The sequence below is a fragment of the Scyliorhinus torazame genome, chromosome 5, assembly GCF_047496885.1.
Source record: "Scyliorhinus torazame isolate Kashiwa2021f chromosome 5, sScyTor2.1, whole genome shotgun sequence".
Lineage (NCBI taxonomy): Eukaryota > Metazoa > Chordata > Chondrichthyes > Carcharhiniformes > Scyliorhinidae > Scyliorhinus > Scyliorhinus torazame.
In genome coordinates, this window is record NC_092711.1 from 146,003,022 (window position 1) to 146,021,913 (window position 18,892).

At 46.3% G+C, this 18,892-nt stretch overlaps 1 long non-coding RNA gene across 1 annotated transcript; it reads right to left on the minus strand.

The window, feature by feature from the left end:
- Positions 1 to 1,029: 1,029 nt before the first annotated feature.
- Positions 1,030 to 12,777, minus strand: LOC140420020 (uncharacterized). Its single transcript, XR_011946141.1, has 2 exons — positions 12,383 to 12,777; positions 1,030 to 6,272 (listed from the first exon to the last, which is right to left on the minus strand). It is a non-coding gene; the product is annotated as an uncharacterized lncRNA (long non-coding RNA).
- Positions 12,778 to 18,892: the final 6,115 nt, after the last annotated feature.

Genomic DNA, 18,892 nt, shown 5'->3' on the forward strand with positions numbered 1-18,892 from the left:
GTGTCCAAAGTGGGGAGTCACGGGAACAGAGTAAAGAGAAACCACTTGGGTTCTGAACATTGTGAACATCCTTTTACTCTGCTTGCTATTTATTCTCAAGTAATTTTCTGTTAGTTTTTTTATCCATGTTGTTTCATTAATAAACAATTAACAGTAAAAATATTTGATTTTGTTGGATTTTTCATGATTAGATTGATGTAGTTCAGGGAAAGTGGGTGAGAGGTTGACAGGCTCTTTAACAGAAAGTGAGTCCATCTAAGGCGATTGGCAAAGGAACCAGAGGGGTAGAGGAGATGTGATTTTTCTTTTGACATGCAAAATGGGGTTCAGGTTCTGATTGACTCATTTATTGAGGCTCCTTGAGGGAGTAACATGGGATGTCAACAAAGGGGAACCTGCAGATGTGGTTTATTCAGGTTTCCAGAAGGTATTTCCCAAGGTGCCACATCAAAGGTCTCTGCACAACATAAGAGCTCATGGTGTAGAGGGCAACATGTCAGCAGGGATAGAGGATTGGTTAGCTCATAGGAAGCAGAGAGTGGGTATAAATGGGTCATGTTTGGGTTGGTAAGATGTGACAAGTGGAGCATCACAAGATCAGTGCTGGGCCCTCAACTATTTACAATCTATATTAATGAGTTGAATGTGGTTAAATTTGCTGATGACACAAAGAGGGATTGGAAATTAATTTGTCAAGTGGACTTGGAGAATACAAAGGACATCAAATAGGTTAAGTGAGTGGGAACAAATTGACAGATAGAGAATAACTTGGGAAAATGTGAATGTGTCCACATTATTTAAATGGGAGAGAGATTACAGAACTCTGAGGCGCAGAGGGATCTGTGTGTCCTGATACAGGAATCACAAGTTAGTTTGCTGTGTTACGACACCCTGGGCTAGTGCGCTGTCAATTCCAGCCCCACGTGCCCCAGAGTCACAGCACTAGTCAATTAACCAATAATTCTTACAAAAATACCCTATGACTTTGGCCCTTGGCTGCCCAATAATCAGTCACCATGGTTGCAAATGTAAATACGATTACTGTTTATTTATAACAAGAACAATAATAAAATATGCAGCAAACACAACTGATTTACAATAAGCCAATTCCTAATTCCCACTTTAACCTGCCCCCAACCTCTACACACACAGAGACATACAAACACCGAGGGGTGGAAAGGGATAAGATCAGAAGTGAAAGAAATTCTTTTTTTCAGATGATGATTTTTAGCACACTTTACTTCACAGCAAGCTTGCAGGTTAAAGTCTTTAGTTTACAGTCTGTAGTGATCTACTCTGTAGGTTAATTTGTTCACGTTCTTTGTAGTTTAGAAATGCAGTACTCACACTTTTCTGGAGACACACCTCACCTCTGTTCAAACTTTTCTTTCAGTTTGTGGTTTGTATTCAGGTCTCCGTGGTTTCAGGAATATAGCACCCACAGGCTATCTGGGAAGAGAGATAGCACTCACAGCTGCCTTCTGGAGAGAGAGTTAGTCAGTTCTGCCTCTTGTGCTGCTAGAATCAAACTGAAAGCTTGGGACTCTGAAAAACATCCCAGTGGGATAGGATCCAATCACCGCCTGTTACCTAGGAGCACAGCCGTTTGGACCAATTCATTGGCCACCAGCGAATCAATCAAACCGAGTCCCAACCCCAATTCTCACACTGGTGCCGAAAGATCTTCAGCTCCAGTTTAAACCAGTACAGGCACCTGGATTCTTCTGCTTGAATTAAAGATACAGGCTGCTTGCCTTAAAGTGACATGTCCATTAATCATCCATGGACCAAAAATGTAACGGCAGAAATTACAGCTGGTACAGCAAGTGATGAGGAAGGTGAATGGAATATTGTTATTTATTGCAAAGGGACTGGAATATAAAAGTTGGGGTGTTTTGCTGCAGTTGTACAGGGCCTTGGTGAGACCATGGGCTGGATTCTCCACTGACGGGATTCTCCATTGCACCGGCAGCGCACTCACACCCGGGGATTTCCAGACGACAGGCTGGCAACAATGGGAAACTCATTGTCCGTCTGGCAGGACGGAGAATCCTGCGGCTGGTGAGGGCGCGCCACAGGACGGGGAATCTCGCCCCATATTTAGAGCACTGTGTACAGTTTGGGTCTCCTTATTTCAGAAATAAGATAATTGCATTAGAAGCAGTTCAGAGGAGGTTGACTCCCAGATTCTGGAATGAGGGGGTTATCGTCTGAGGAAAGGTTTGACAGGTTGGGACTGTATCCATTACAGTTGAGAAGAATGAGAGATGATCGTATTGAAACACGTGAGATCCTGAGTGGAATTGACAGAGAGAATGCTGAGAGAATGTTTCCCTTGTGGCAGAGACTAGAAATCGGGGAGACCCGGTTAAAATCTGAAATGTCCAAGCAGCCACTCAGTTCAAGGGCAATAAATTCTGGTCCAGCGACTTCCACATCCCATTCAGAATTTACAAAACTCTCTCCACAAAACCTCACTCAATTTCACTCCATTATTGTCCAGTTCTGGCTCCGCCTGGGGTAACATCTACTCCATATTTTCTTCTCCTGAAGGAGCACCATGAGTTCCAGGTTACTGGTACATTAGGACAGATGCTTCAAGCAACAGATCAAACATGGATGTAAAAGATTCTCCAGCTCTCTCTTTGTGGACAGTTCTTACTCAGTATTATTTCTCCCAAGCCCTTCATTGTCCCATTATCGCTTTAATTTCACTCCCACTTTGCCCATGTCCAGTGTGTTTAATTCTATCCTGATTGTTTTAAAGTCAGTTTCTCTCTGGAGTGTGTCAATGTCTTGATGATGTCACAATGGTGTCTCAATCTCCTGGCCACATTAACCATTTCATCTCCTGCTGTGTCTCCAGTAGCTGTGTGTGTTTGGGACCCGGTCTTCAGTCCATTTCACTGTGAATTTAGGCTTGTTATTTTTCACATGGAACAAATCACAACTGCACACCCACACCGGGATCCCAAAATCATGTCACATTTTTTTAACTCTCAGATGCGCTGAAGATCAAAGTGAGTGTCTGTCTGTCTTATCTGCCCTGTTATGGTGCTGATATTTCATGTTGTGGCTGGGCTTTCAAATGTGGATTTCTTTAAAACAAAGTTCATGGGCCAGGATGTAAATATTTCCAGGAGAAAGTGATCAATTTATTAATCCCATCTAAACATTCCAGACTTTCACTGGAACACAGGTGGATACCAGATTGATATAGGTTTGCCTTTCAGTCGTCAATGGTCAGACGCTCTGTACCATTTGCCAAACTGGACTATTTGACGAACTGCGTGTTTTAATTAACATCCCTCTTTCCTCCAGTTGCTCTACTGTGGGTAAAATCGCTTCGGTTGAGGACGGGTTGATGGGTATTGTTTGGTACATGGTGGAACATTACCAGTGAATGATGCTGGTTCCATCTGTAATTGGCCACAATCATTCTTATCTTTTGCCACATTGGATGTTCATAAAGCTGATCTTTCCTGATGGTTCTGATTGACCATGTTACTGTCCCATTTTCAAAGCTTAAGGGAGAATTCAATTAGGATAAAATATCCAGACCCAGAATAGCCTGGTCCACTGGGCCTATCCAGACTGAAGATATCAATTCACGTGAACCAAATTCTATTGACATGGGTTGAGTTCTTTTAATAGTATAATTATAATCTTTATTATTGTCACAAGGAGGCTGACATTAACACTGCAATGAAGTTACTGTGAAAATCCCCCAGTCGCCATATTCCGGCACGTGTTTGGGTACACCGAGGGAGAATTCAGAATGTCCAACTCACCGAACAAGCATGTCTTTCGGGACTTGTGGGAGGAACCCGGAGCACCCGGGGGAAACCCACGCAGACACGGGGAGAACGTGCAGACTCCGCACAGACAGTAACCCAAGCCTGGAATCGATCCCGGGTCCCTGGTGCTAACCACTGTGCTACCGTGCCACCCCATTAATAGATTGTAGCATTTTCCCACCTTCTGATGTCAGGCTAATGGGTCTGTGGTTCCCGTTTACTCTCTCCCTCCTTAAATAGTGGGGTTACATTTACCACCTTCCAATCTGCAGGAACCATTCCAGAATCTATAGAATTGTGAAAGATGATCACCAGTGTATCCACTATCTCTACAGCCGCCTCTTTCAACACTCTGGGATGTCGAGCATCACGTTTGAGGGTTGATTAACTTTCAACCACATTAATTTCTCCAGGACTACTTTTTTACTTATTAATCTCATTCAGTTCCCAATCCTCAGGCTTACTACTATTTTGGCCACTTTATGAGCCTCTTCCTTTGATCTAATGGAATCTTTAACTTTTCTTGTTAGCCGCGGTTGCATCACTTTTCCTGTTGGATTTTTTTCCCTAAAGGAATCAATTTTGGTGTATATATGTGAAATGAGTTGCAAAAGTCCCAGAAGACCATAGGCTGCTCTCCCCTTTGAGAGAGCGAGAGAGAGAGACAACTGGTGGTTTAACCTGAGGGTCACCACACCTCAGGCGAGGGGCAATGTTGCAAAGGTGGACCCTTCATGGATAACCTCAGCCAGTACGACAGTTGAATCCCTGCTATTGGAGTCACTCCACATCATGAACCAGCCATCCAGCCAACTGAGCTAACTGACCCCCTGGTAGATGAATAATAATGCCTGAAAATATTAGCTATTGCCTGTCTCCCATCATACCATTTATTGTGGTTTCCCAGTCGACCTCAGACAACATGTCCCTCATACCCTGATTGGGTGTTCACCCAGATAAATTAAACAAAAAATATGTAACCACCAATGCCCATCTTCATGGCAATGTGGCATGATTTAGGGGGATCCAAACAGAAATGCAAACTGAATATCTTCTCTCTTCGAAACACCCCTTCACGCTGTGATCCATGTGAAATTTGAAACCAGGTATTCGCAACAAGGCTCAAAGAGCATCAGCCATCTGGAGGCAAAGCCATAGGACTGCCAAGTCGAGCAGAACAAAACCCTACAACCCTCCCCATTGACCAACTGACAGAATGAACAAAATACAGTCTTGGATGTAACTGAGAGCAGAAACAATAACAGCAATAGCCCCTGTAATCACTTGTGAACTTGGTGTCTCAGCAGGTGCGATGAATCATGGATTCCCTTCCAACACTGAGTGGAGAATGACCTCTCACCAGTGTGAATTCGCTGGTGTGTCTGCAGGTGGGATGGATCATTAATTGCCTTCCCCTACTCAGAGCACATGATTGCCTTCTCCCCATTGTGAACTCGCTGGTGTCTCTTCAGGTTTGATAAGTCAGTGAATTCCTTTCCACACAGAGAGCAGGTGAATGGCCTCTCCCCAGTGTGAACTCGCTGATGTGTCCGCAGTTTGGATGACTCACTGAACCCCTTCCCACACTGAGAGCAGATGAACGGTCTCTCCCCAGTGTGAATTCGCTGGTGAGTCCACAGGTGGGATAACTGGGCGAATCCCTTCCCACAATGAGAGCAGGTGAATGGCCTCTCCCCAGTGTGAACTCGCTGATGTGTCTGCAGATTGGAGAACTGAGTGAATCCCTTCCCACACTGAGAGCAGATGAACGGTCTCTCCCCAGTGTGAACTCGCTCATGACTTTGCAGGTGGGATAACTGAGTGAATCCCTTCCCACACTGGGAGCAGGTGAACGGTCTCTCCCCAGTGCGATCTCGCTGGTGACTCTGCAGGTAGGTTAACTGAGTGAATCCCTTCCCACACTGAGAGCAGGTGAATGGCCTCTCCGCAGTGTGAATTCGCTGGTGTTTCTTCAGTCTGGAGAACAGAGTGAATCCCTTCTCACACACAGAGCAGGTGAATGGCCTCTCCCCAGTGTGAATGCGTCGATGAGTCTCCAACTCAGATGGGAATCTGTATCCCTTCCCACAGTCCCCACATTTCCACGGTTTCTCCATGTTTTGGGTCTCCTCGTGTCCCTCCAGGATGGACGATCAGTTAAGGCCTCGTCCACACACAGAACACGTGTCCGGTCTCTCCCCACTGTGAATGGTGCAATGTTCGTTCAGGCTGTGTAAATGTTTAAAGCTCTTTCCACAGTCAGTGCTCTGGAACACTCTCGCTCGGGTGTGTGTGTCTCGGTGCTTTTCCAGTCACATTGATGTTTAAAATATTTTGATGCTGACAGATTCGGCAAACATTTCTCCTTCTAGATCCAAAGGCCGGTGACATTCAGATCCCAAGGTATCGAGTGATTCTGTGGGACCGAGACGTGACAATTGAGATTTCTGTCTGGAATTCCTCCTCTTGTAATATCTGTAAAAGGAGTTTTCAAAGTCAACACTCAGTACAGGATAGAAATTCAGAACAGAGAATTCTAGTTTCTATGGAACATTCCTTCCTCTCATTCCCCAATATCTCGTCTCCAGGGAGCGGACTCGGAGGGGCAGGGTATCGGAGCAGTGACTGTAGGAAGGATGAGCTAGCTGACCACTGCACCCTGGTACAGGAGGCCATTCAAGCGGGGGGAGGAAGTGGTAGTTGTCGGGGATTCTATAATTAGGGGAACTGATAACATCCTTTGGAAGCAGGACCGAGAGTCCCACATGGTGTGTTGCCTGCCCGGTGCCAGGGTGAGGGGCATCTCTAACCGGCTTGAAAGGATATTGGAGAGAGAGGGGGAGGATCCAGTTGTTGTGGTCCACATTGGGACAAACAGTATCAGCAAGACTAGGAAAGAGGACCTGTTTGGGAATATCAGAAATTAGGAACAGAATTAAAGAACAGGTCCCAAGGATTATAATCTCTGGATTATTCCCTGAGCCACGTGCAAATTGGCATAGGGATGAGAAAATTAGAGAAGTAAACACGTGGCTAAAGGAGTGGCGCAGGAAAGAGGGGTTCCATTTCATGGGGCACAGGCATCAGTATTGGGACAGGAGGGATCTGTGCCGTTGGGACGGTCTCCACCTGAACCGATCTGGGACCAGTGTCCTCGTGGAAAGGATAAATAGGGAGGTCAGAAAGACTTTAAACTAATAAATGGAGGGGGAGGGGAAGGCCTCAGAACTCAATACAGTTCCAAAAACAAGTAGCAGGATGGTCTGGACTGGCTACCAAACATACCGGTTATAAAGTTTACAGGAGGGACAGAGAATATGGCAGAGTGGGTGGAGTAGCCTTACTGATTAGAAATACCATCACCTCAATGGTGAGGATTGGATTTGTTTATTGTCACGTGTACCGAGATACAGTGAAAAGTATTGATCTGCGTACAGTTCAGACAGATCATTCCATGCATGAGAATACACAGGGCAAACATCAATACACAATGTAAATACATAGACACAGGCATCGGGTGAAGCATATAGGAGTGTAGCACTACTCAGTGGAGATGTGTGAAGAGATCAGGTCAGTCCACAAGAGGGTCGATTAGGAGTCTGGTAACAGCGGAGAAGATGTTTTCGAATCTGTTAGAACATAGAACATACAGTGCAGAAGGAGGCCATTCAGCCCATCGAGTCTGCACCGACCCACTTAAGCCCTCACTTCCACCCTATCCCCATAACGCAATAACACCTCCTAATCTTTTTGGTCACTAAGGGCAATTTATCATGCCCAATCCACCTAATCTGCACGTCTTTGGACGTTTTCTCAGACTTTTGTATCTCCTGCCCGATGGAAGAAGTTGGAAGTGTGAACAAGCCGGGTGGGAGGGGTCTTTGAATATGCTGCCCTCTATCCCAAAGCAGCGGGAGGTGCTGACAGAGTCAATGGATGGGAGGCGGGTTTGTGTGATGGACTGGGCGTGTTCACGACTCTCTGTAGTTTCTTACGGTCTTGGACCGAGCAGTGGCCATGCCAGTCTGTGATGCTGCCAGGTAGGATACTTTCTATGGTGCATCTATAAAAGTTGGTAAGGGTCAATGTGGACATGCCAAATTTCCTTAGTTTCCTGAAAAAGTATAGGCGCTGTTGTGCTTTCTTGGTCGTAATGTTGACGTGGGTAGACCAGGACAGATTGTTGGTGATGTGCACACCTCGGAATTTGAAGCTGTAGTCAATGAATAGGAGTCTGATGTCGGAGTCCTTGTTGTCGAGATGCTCCAGGTGAGTGTGGCGCCAGGGAGATGGCGTCTGCTGTGGAGGATATAATGAGGGGAAGGATCCAGCGGAGACCATGGATTCTCTGTCGGCGGGATCTTCCGCTTCGCTGGCAGCGCGCTCATGCCAACGGACTTCCCAACGGCATGGGGGTGCCCTCAATGGGAAACCCCATTGGCCGGCTGCTGGGACGGAGAATCCCGCCCCACATGGGTGGAACTGAGGAACAAAAAAATCTCAAACTGTAATGGGTGTTGTGTATCGACCGTCTGGTTAGCTCTCAGGTGCTAGATTGTATAAAGGCAGAAATTAGGCGAGTGTGTAGCAAAGGCAGAGTAGTATTAATGGGGGATTATAACTGACACACAGATTGGGAGAGGCAGACAAGCAACTGTCAGAAAGGGAGTGAATTTCTGGAATGTGTCTGGGATAGTTTCCTGCAGCAATATGTTCCAGATGTAACAAGGGGAAGGCAATATTATATTTAGTTATGAGTAATGAGCCCAATTTAATTAGCAGCCTAACTGTGCACGAACATTGATCAAATAGTGATCACAACATGATTGAATTCAGTGTAGTGTTTGAAAGTGAAAAGCACATTACAGACAGTAGAATTTTAGACTTGGGTAAGGCTGACGTTAACGGGATGAGACAGGGACTGTCCTCGGTAAACTGGGGAGATCGGTTACTGGGTCAAACAACTGAAGATAAGTGGAGAATATTTAAAGAAACATTTAACGAGATACAGAGCAAGTATATACCCCTGAGAGGAAAAGGCTCCATTTCACAGAAAAAAAACAGCCACGGACAAATGAAGAGATTAGGGACAGCTTAAAGCTAAAAGAAATAGCGCACAAAAATACAAGACACAGGACAGATCCGGACGAATGGGATAGGTACAAGGACCAGCAAAGGGTCACAAAGCAGCTTGTAAGCGCAACTAAAAGGGATTATGAAAGGAAACCTGCAAGGTTCATCAATATCAATGAGAAGAAATGTTTTGTTATATAAAGGGAAAGCGGGTGTGAAGAGCAATGTAGGCCCAGTAAAAGCTGGAAATGGAGATATTGTCAGTGATAATGGGGGAATGGCAGACACGCTGAACAATTACTCTGCCTCAGTATTTACAGTTGAAAATGAGGATAACTTGCCATAAGTCCCGAAAAAATTAATAGTCGATAGAGGACAGGGACTTGATACAATTAACATAATGATACCGATACCATCACTAACTAGGAGACTAATGGAACTGAAGAGTGACAAATCCCCAGGACTTGACGGTTTCCATCCGAGGCTGTTGAAGGAAGTCGGGGAGCACATTGTAGATGCCCCAACGATAATTGTCCAGAGTTCCCTAGATTCAGGAGTTGTCCCTCTGGATTGGAAAATTTCACTTTTTGAAGTGCGGATACACCAGCGAGTTCACACTGGGGATAGGCCATTCACCTGCTCTTAGTGTGGGAAGGGATTCACTTTTTAAGAAGGGTGAAAGGGGAAAAACAGGGAATTACAGACCAGTTAGCCAAACATGACATGGTAGCACAATGGTTAGCACTGTTGCTACACAGCCCCAGGGACCCAGGTGTGATTCCCGGCTTAGGTCACTGTCTGTGTGGAGTCTGCACGTTCTCCCTGTGTCTGCGTAGGTTTTATCCTGGTGCTCCCACAAGTCCCCAAAAGCCGAGCTGTTAGGTGAATCGGACAGTCTAAATTCAGTCCCTCAGTGTTAAGCCTACTTGTGACACTAATAAAGATTGTTATGAACATCTATGGTGGGGAAACTGCTGGAATGTATAATCAGGGATCGGGTAACTGAACACTTTGAAAAACATTGTTCGATCAGGGACAGCCAGCCTGACTTATTTTACTGAATCTTTTGAGGAGGTGACTAAGGTAGAGGACAGGGGACTGTCTATGGATGTCATTTATACGGACTCCCAGAAGGCATTTGATAATGTCCCACACAAGAGACTGTTGGCTAAGGTGGAAGCCCTCGGAGTTGAGGGCAAATTATTGACACGGTTAGGAAATTGGTTGAGTGGCAGGAGAGTGCAGAGATATGGGTATTTAATACGGGACAATGAAGAGTATAACACCGAGTTGTAGACAAACAAAACTGATTTTATTTAACATGAACTATATACACAGCTCCAGTTGCTGAGTTAGGAGAGATTACTCAAATTTGACCTGTTGCACTTTTCAGGATTAATTTCAATTTGTCACTGTTCTGCCATCTAACCAGCCCGTCCATATCATCCTGAAATCTGAGGCGTTCCTCACCATTTCCCACACCCCCAATTTTTGTGTCATCTGCGATCTTATCATATCTCCAACATTCACATCCAGATCATTGATGTATGCTCCGAACAACATGGAACCCAACACCGATCGCAGTGGAACACCATTGGACACAGGCTTCCAGTCACAAAGACAATCTTTGACCATCTCCCTCTGCCTGCTGCCAGGAAGCCAATTTTGGTATCAATTTGCCTGGAGCCCATCTTGACCAGTCCCCCATGTGAGACCTTGTCACAAACCTTACTGAAGTTTTTCTGGGCTACATGTGGACAGCACGGAAACACAGTTGGTAGCACTTTGCTCCACAGTGCCATTGTTCCAGGTTTGATACCCGGCTTGGGTCAGTCTGTGTGGAGTCTGCACGTACTCCCCGTGTCTGTGTGGGGTTCTTCCGGGTGCTCTGGGTTCCTCCCACAAGTCCCGAAAGACGTGCTTGTTAGGTGAATTCGACATTCTGAATTCTCCTGAGTGCACCTGAACAGGCGCCAGAATGTGGCGACTAGGGGATTTTCACAGTAACTTCATTGCAGTGTTAATGTAAGCCTACTTGTGACAATAAAGATTATTAACTGCACTACCCTCAACGACACGCTTAGTCACCTCCACGGAAAATGCAAATGAAATAGAATCCACAGAATCCTTCTGCACTGACCCTCTGATGGAGCATGCTACCCAGGTCCACTCCTCCTCTCTATCCCTTTAAACCCACCTTACCTTTTGGACACTAAGGGACAAGTGTTCATGGCCAATCCACCTATCCTGCACATCTTCTGGACTGTGGGAGGAAACTGGAGCGTCCGGAGGAAACCCATGCAGACAGGGGGAGAACGAGCAAATTCCACACAGTGTATACCTTAGATCTCTTCCTTTCCAATTCCCCACCCTCTTCCTTCAAACCAACTTTCCCTTTCTGATTTCCTGCTTTCAGAGACTCAAAGGCTTAGAGTCAGAGAGTTTTGCAGCAGAGAAAGATGCTCTTCGGCCCATCGTGAAAATCCTACCTGTTCAGCCACAGCAGGTCAAAGATGAAAAGAGAGAGCAACAGCTCAGCACTTCATGAAGACAGGTAGCCATTTGATCTGACCCTCACTGCTACCAGCTCAGATACAACACTGCACAAACTTAGCAGCCACTATAGAGTTGGGATCAGCTGTGGTGAAACACTGGACTGGATCCAGGACAGGGTGAAATATAGTTTGCTTGCCAGTTCACTGGAGGGTGTGGTCAGAGATGGGTGCTGCTTCGGGTGGATCAGATGAGGATTTTAATAGGCACCGATGAGGGTGTATATTGAGATGCTGGGTGGATTGTCTGGCTTGTCAGACAGTCTCCTCTTCACTGTCAAGCAGCATGTAGAGGTCTGGCTCCAAGTCTCCAAATTGGCAGAGGACATTGTGCAGAACGCTGTCCACAACCTCAGCTCCATCTCCTTGTTCTGGTGCAGAACCAGAGGCACTGCTATTGCTGCTCTGAAACCTGTTACAGTCTTTGTTTGGGTAGGTCTTTATAAGACATAATCTTCCTTTGACAAAGCCATGCTAACTAGCCTTTTTAAAAATAAATTTAGAGTACCCAATTATTTTTTTTCCGATTAAGAGGCAATTTAGCGTGGCCAATCCACCTAACCAGCACATCTTTGGGTTGTGGGGGTGAAACCCACGCAGACATGCTGACTATCCTTAATTAGTACTTGCCTTCGCAACAGAGATTAATTCTGTCCCTCAGAATATTTTCCAATCATTTCCTGACCACTCAAGTTAAACTCACTGGTCTGTAATTTCCTGGATTTTCCCTACTTCATTTCTTGAACAATGGAACCACATTATCGGTCCTCCAGTCCTCTGGCACCGCTCCTGTGGCCAGAAAAATTTGAAAATTGTCAGAGTGTCTGCAATCTCCTGTCTTGCTTCCCACAGCAGCCTGGGAAACATCTCATCTGGGCCTGGGGATTTAAACAAGTCACCAATAGAAGGGCAGAATAAGCACATAAATTTAATGGGGAGAAAAGGAAGTGTTTTACTTACAGAGGTGAGAGGAAGTTTCAGTCTGTGTGAAGCTGGAGGAACAGCAGGTTTGCTGGGCAGACAGTGAAGGAAGCTCCGTGCAGCCAGTGACACAGGCCCCAGACTCTGATTGGCTGAAGGATCAGCGCCTGTCCAGTCCTCCACAGGTTCCTATTGGCCAATCTCCCTCATGGAGACAATGCGGGGGCGGATCTCGGCCCACGTGAGGTGGGCGGGTATTTGACCTCCCGACGCTGAGCTGTTGTCCAATCCGGAGTATTTTGTTTCTGTGACCAGGGGTGTTGCTTCCAGTGTGCTGGGAACGCCCCTCTGAGTCATTGTGACGTCCCAAAGACGCCTGAATCACACTGTTCCGCGGTGACGTCTCCGGGTTCCAGTGCGCAGGCCCGGCGGGCGCACGCGAGAGCCCCGACCCCTCCTTTTGTTCCCCCTCCCCCTTCACATCTGCAGACAAGGTTTCCAGGCAACCGGCTGACGCTTCCGGCCAGAGCGAGAACTCACCCAGTGATCTCCATCTCCACCCAGCCCGGGACTGCGCATGTCCAAGGGAGATAGGGAACTGCGCAGTGCAGAGGAGAGCCCACCCTCTGACCTTCCTGCTCAGGTATTGGCTCTTGAGAAACTGGGAGGCCCGAAAGGACTTTGGTCCTCCAGCCAATTAGAGCACTGCCTTTGTGTGAATGAAGATTGAATGAAGCTTCACACAGACTGCAACTTCCTCCTGTCTTCAACATCAATGAGTAAAACACTCTTTTCTCCCCCTTTCCATTTCTTTTCTCATTCTGACCTTCAATTGGTGCCTTGCAACAACTGAAGGGAAAGGAAGTGAATCCAGGGAGGGTGCAAACTCTGGAAAGCTTGGCCCAGGTCTCTCTCTCTCTTAAAGACATTGACATCCTTTGATCCCTCAGCTTGACAATTATTTGGCTAAAAGGATGGTCTCTTTCCCAATGTTCACAATTAAAGGGCTGGTTTCCCCAGGAGATGGCTGACATTTAAGGGTCAGTAAATTAATATTAGCCAGAGATATGTCTAGTGTTGTTATATGGTACAGATTAGATATATTGTTTATGGTTCTGTAAAGTACATTTATTATTATTTCTAGTAGTGTAATATTGTACTGTAACTACATCATATATTTTCAGTAATCTGTTACCTCACAGGGTTGTTAATCTCGGGATTTCTCTTCCACAGGGACCAGTGGAGTCTAGAGGTCATTGAATATATTCAAGGATGAGTTAGACAGATTTATTTTTTCAATTTAAAGTGCCCAGTCTTTTTTTTTCAATTAAGGGCCCCCATCCCTTGGACATGTGCAGTTCCGGGCCATCTGCCTGCATGGCAGATAGAGCAGTTTCTCCAGCACGGGGGAATAGTGGGAGCTGTGGCCTCCCTCACTTGTTTGGAGCCCAATATCTAATCTCCTGGGACTGGGATGAAAAGTGGGGGTGGCATTGACCTCAACCTGACACAAAGTACATGCAGGTAGTCACTGGATTTGATTGTGACCCCCCCCCCCCCCCCCCCCCGCCCTCCCCAAAACATTGAAGTCACCAAGGAATATGAGGGTAGTGTGGGTAAATGGTGCTGAGGTCGATTGGCCATTGAGCTCATTAAAGGATGGGGCAAGTGGGCCAAATGGCTGACTGTAGCTCCTATTTGTTATGATCTGTGTCCAGGACAGGAAGCAGTGAGCATAGATCTGTCAATCAGTCTGAATCAGCAGCTTCAGGAGAATTGGGAGGGAGAATGGAGGGAGAGTGTGTGGGATGGATGGGGAATGAGAGAGGGAAGAATGTTCCATAGGAACCAGAATTGTCTGTTTTGAATGTCTATCCTGTACTGACAGTGCTGACTTTTGTAAATTGTTTTTCCAAGAGATTAGAAGTGGAGGAATTTCAGAGAGAAATCTCAAACGTCACATCTAGATCTGACAGAGTTATTCGGTTCCTTGGGATCTGAATATCTTCGGCATTTGAATCTAGAAGGAGAAATGTTTGCTTGAGCTGTCGGCATCAACAGATTTTCAACACCATTGTGACTGGAAAAGCACCGAGACACACACACCTAAGTGAGAGTGTTCCAGAGCACTGTCTGTGGAAAGAGATTTAACCAGATACGCACCCTGAAAAAACATTGCAGCATTCACAGCGGGGAGAGACCATACATGTGTTCTCTGTGTGGGTAAGGCTTCAATTGTCCAACTTCGAGAGACACAAGGAGACCCAAAACATGGAGAAACCATGGAAATGTGTGGACTGTGGGAAAGGATTCAAGGGCCCCATCTGCACTGGAAGCTCATCGACACATTCACACTGGGGGAAGGCCATTCACCTGCTCTCTCTATGGGAAGGGATTCACTCAGATATCCAGCCTGCAGGCACATCAGGGACTTCATACTGGGGAGAAGCCGTTCACCTGCTGTCAATGTGGGAGGGAATTCAGTGATTCCTCCACCCTGCAGAGACATCAGCGAGTTCACACTGGAGTGAAACCATTCACTTGCTCTCAGTGTGGGAAGGGATTCACTCAGTTATCCAGCCTGAAGTTACACCAGCGAGTTCACACTGGGGAGAGGCCGTTCATCTGCGCTCAGTGTGGGAAAGGATTAAATTACTCAGCCACACTATGGAGACATCGACGAGTTCACACTGGGAAGAGGCTGTTCACTTGCTCTCAATGTGGGAAAGGATTCAGTGATTCATCACACCTGCTGAGACACCAACAAGTTCACAAATGATTACAAGGGTTGGAATTTGCTGTTATTGTTTCTGCTTCAATTACATCCAGGACTGCATTTTGTTCATTCTGACAATTGGTCAATGGGGAGGGTCGGAGGGTTTCTTTCTGCTGGACTGGCCGATCTCCCAACTTTGTCTGCAGTGGGTTGTTGCTCTTTGAGCCTTGTTGCGAATACATGGCTTCAAATTTCACAAGGATCTGTTGTACCAAAACCATAGCGTGTCTTTAACCCTTATACGATGGACAAATGACCATAAGTTGTATGATACAATAATATACTTTATTTACGATCACACAATTGTTACTGTTAATTAATCACACACACATGCAAGTTGAACTCTAAGCTAATGCACACAAGACCTTAACTTAACTTTCAAGTGACTGGCAAGTACGGGGCAGATATGGCCTTATCTGGAGTCCGCAGTCTGGCAGTGTTGAAAGTCTGTTGCTGGTCGTTGTTATCCTCGGCTCGGGTCCTTCCATCGATGGCGTGGATGGTCTTCCTCTTCGGCCGGTGAAAGGTCACCGATGTTTGTTACTGTTGAGAGCTGCTGTCGAGAGAGCGAATGGTGGGCTGCGCAGCACCTTTTATCCCCAGGAGTTTGAGCCCCTTTGGGCGGTCCCAGGTGAAGGCCCAATCAATCGATCAGGGCTTGATCATCTTGATCGATAATGTTCAATTAAATCCACTACCTTGTTCGCGGGGCTTGTCCTGACCGGCCATGTCCATTGGTGTCCGAGGCACGTAGGCCTTCCCAAATGAGGAAAACTGACGCCACCAAGTCTGCCACTTTGTCAATTTCCATTTAAGCCCATTGTCCCGGGATGGCCTTTTTCCTCGGCTGTTAGACAAACCAGCTTTTTGTCTATTTGGAAGCTGCAGCCTGTCTGTCCCTGAACTTGGCCACTTTTCCCAGCATCCTTTGCCGGACGCCACTTTAGGCGGCCACATATCCCTCCTCTTGATCCTGAACGCGAAGCGTGGTAGATCACAGACTTAGAACCAATACCTGCCCAGCATCCCCAGTCACCTGTCTATTAAGTAAGGCCCTAACACTAAATTCAGTTACATATTACAGATACTACGCAAATTCAACCTTACAATTACACACTTAACTATATGGGCAGCTGCTGCTCTACATCCCAGAGTGTTGAAAGAGGTGGCTGGAGAGATACATTGGTGATTATCTTTCACAATTCTATAGATTCTGGAATGGTTCCTGCAGATTGGAAGGTGGTAAATGTAACCCCAATATTTAAGGAGGGAGAAAGAAAATGGGGAACCACAGACCCATTAGTCTGACATCAGTCGGAGTGAAAATGCCAAAATCTATTACAAAGGATGTGATAACATACGAATTAGGAGCTGGAGTAGGCCACTCGGCCCCTCGAGCCTGCTCCACTATTCAATAAGTTCCCGGCTGATCTGATTGTAACCTCAACTCCACATTCCCACTGACCCCCCGATAACCTTTCACCCCCTTGCTTATCAAGAATCTATTCAACTCCGTCTTCAAAATATTCAAAGACTCTGCTTCTACTGTCCTTTGAGGAAGAGAGTTCCAAGACTCATAACCCTGAGAGAAAAAAGTTCTCCTCTGCCTTAAATGGGCAAGTTATTACTTTTAAAGTGACTCCAATTTCTAGATTCTCCCACAAGAGGAAACATCCTTTCCACATCCACCCTGTCAAGTCCCTCAGGATTTTATACGAATCAATCAAGTCACCTAAACTCCATCAGAGTCCAATCATTCCTCATAAGACCAGCCTCCAATTCCAGGTGTGAGTCCAGTAAGCCTTCTCTGAACTGTTTCCAAAACATTTACATCATTCCTTAAATGAGAGCAATACTGTACACAGTGCTCCAGATATGGTCTCACCAATGTCCTGTATAACTGAAGCATAACCTCGCTACTTTTGTATTCAATTCTCTTTTTGTGATTCATGCTCTTGGACACCCAGATCCCTCGGAGTCTCAGAGCTCTACAATCTCTCACTATTCAGATCAGAAACTTTTTTATTCTTCTGGCAACATGGACAATTTCTAATTTTCTCACATTATTCTCCATTTGGCAGATCTTTTCCCACTCACGTAACCTATCTCTATCCATTGTTGTCTCCTTATGTCCTCTTCACAAATTACTTTCCTACCTATCTTTATACCATCAGAGGTCAGAGCAGGAGTTGGCCATTCAGCCCATCGAGCCTGCGCCACCATTCAATACGATCATGGCTCATCATCCACTTCACGGTAGCAGTGGTTAGCACAGTTGCTTCACAGCTCCAGGGTCTCAGGTTCGATTCCGGCTTGGGTCACTGTCTGTGCGGAGCTTGCACTTTCTCCCTGTGTCTGCGTGGGTTTCCTCCGGGTGCTCCGGTTTCCTCCCACAGTCCAAAGATGTGCAGGTTAGGTGAATTGGCCATTCCAAATTGCCCTCAGTGTCCAAAAAGTTTGGGTGGGGTCACTGGATTACGGGGATAGGGTGGGGTTGTGGACTTAGGTAGGGTACTCATTCCAAGGGCCGGTGCACACTCAATGGGCCGAATGGCCTCCTTATGCATTGTAAATACGATGATTCTATGATTCAATGTCTTTTTCCCCACACTATCTCCATATCCATTTGTGTTATTGATATTTAGAAATCTGTCAGTTGGATGGCACGGTGGCCCAGTGGTTAGCACTGTTGCCTCATGGCACCAAGAACCTGAGTTTGATCCTGGCCCTGGGTCACTGTCCATGTGGAGTTTGCACATTCTCCTAGTGTCTTGTGGGTCTCAGATCCACAACCGAACTTATTGTGCAGCATTGGTGAATTGGCCTCGCTACACTGCCCCTTAATTAGAAAAAACTAATTTATTAAACAAAGAAAAAAAGAAATCTGTCGGTCTCTGCTTTAACCACACTCAGTGACTGAGCTTCCACAGCTCTCTGGGGTCGAGAATTCCAAAGATTTCTCTGAGTAAAGAAATGTCTCCTCCGAGACCAGTCCTAAGTGACTTCCCCCTTAGTTTGAATTTGTATCCCCTGGTTCCAGACTCTCCAACCAGGGGAAACATCTCACCTGCACCCACCCTGTTTATTCCTTTATGGATTTTGTAAGTTTCAATGAAATCCCCTCTCATTCCTTGGAACTCTAGAGAAAAGAGGCCTAGTTTCCCCAATCTCTCTTCCTGGGACAATCCTGCCAAACCCGGAACAAGTCTGGTGAAACTTTGTTGGGTTCCTCTGTGGCAATACCTTTCCTAAGGTAAGGGGAGTAAAACTGCACACATTACTCCAGCTGTGGTCTAAGCATTTCATAATGATCAATGTCAAGGCCACTGGATGGTATTCACTGAGGCACATTGCCTGGTTCTTCTTTGGCACCGGTATGATGGTGGTCTTGAAGCAGGTGGGAATCTCAGAACGGAGTAGGGAGAGGTTGAGGATGTCCGTGAACACACCTGCCAGTTGGTCCGCGCAGGATCTGGGTGCATGGCAGGGACTCCGTCAGGACCCGCCGCTTTCCGAGGGTTCACTTTCAAGACGGCCAATCTGACTTTGTACGCTGTGACGGTGGGCATGGGCGTGCCCAAGGCTGCTTGGGGCAGATGACAGGTTTGTTGGTTTCCTGCTCGAAATAAGCATAGAATGCATTGCGTTTGTTGGGAAGGGGTGCGCTGTTGCTAAAGATTCTACTCGGCTTTGCTTTTTAGCGCATTATGTTGTTTAAGCCTCGCCACAATCGATCAGAGTCCATGATTCTAGCTTAGTCTGGACAACTCTTC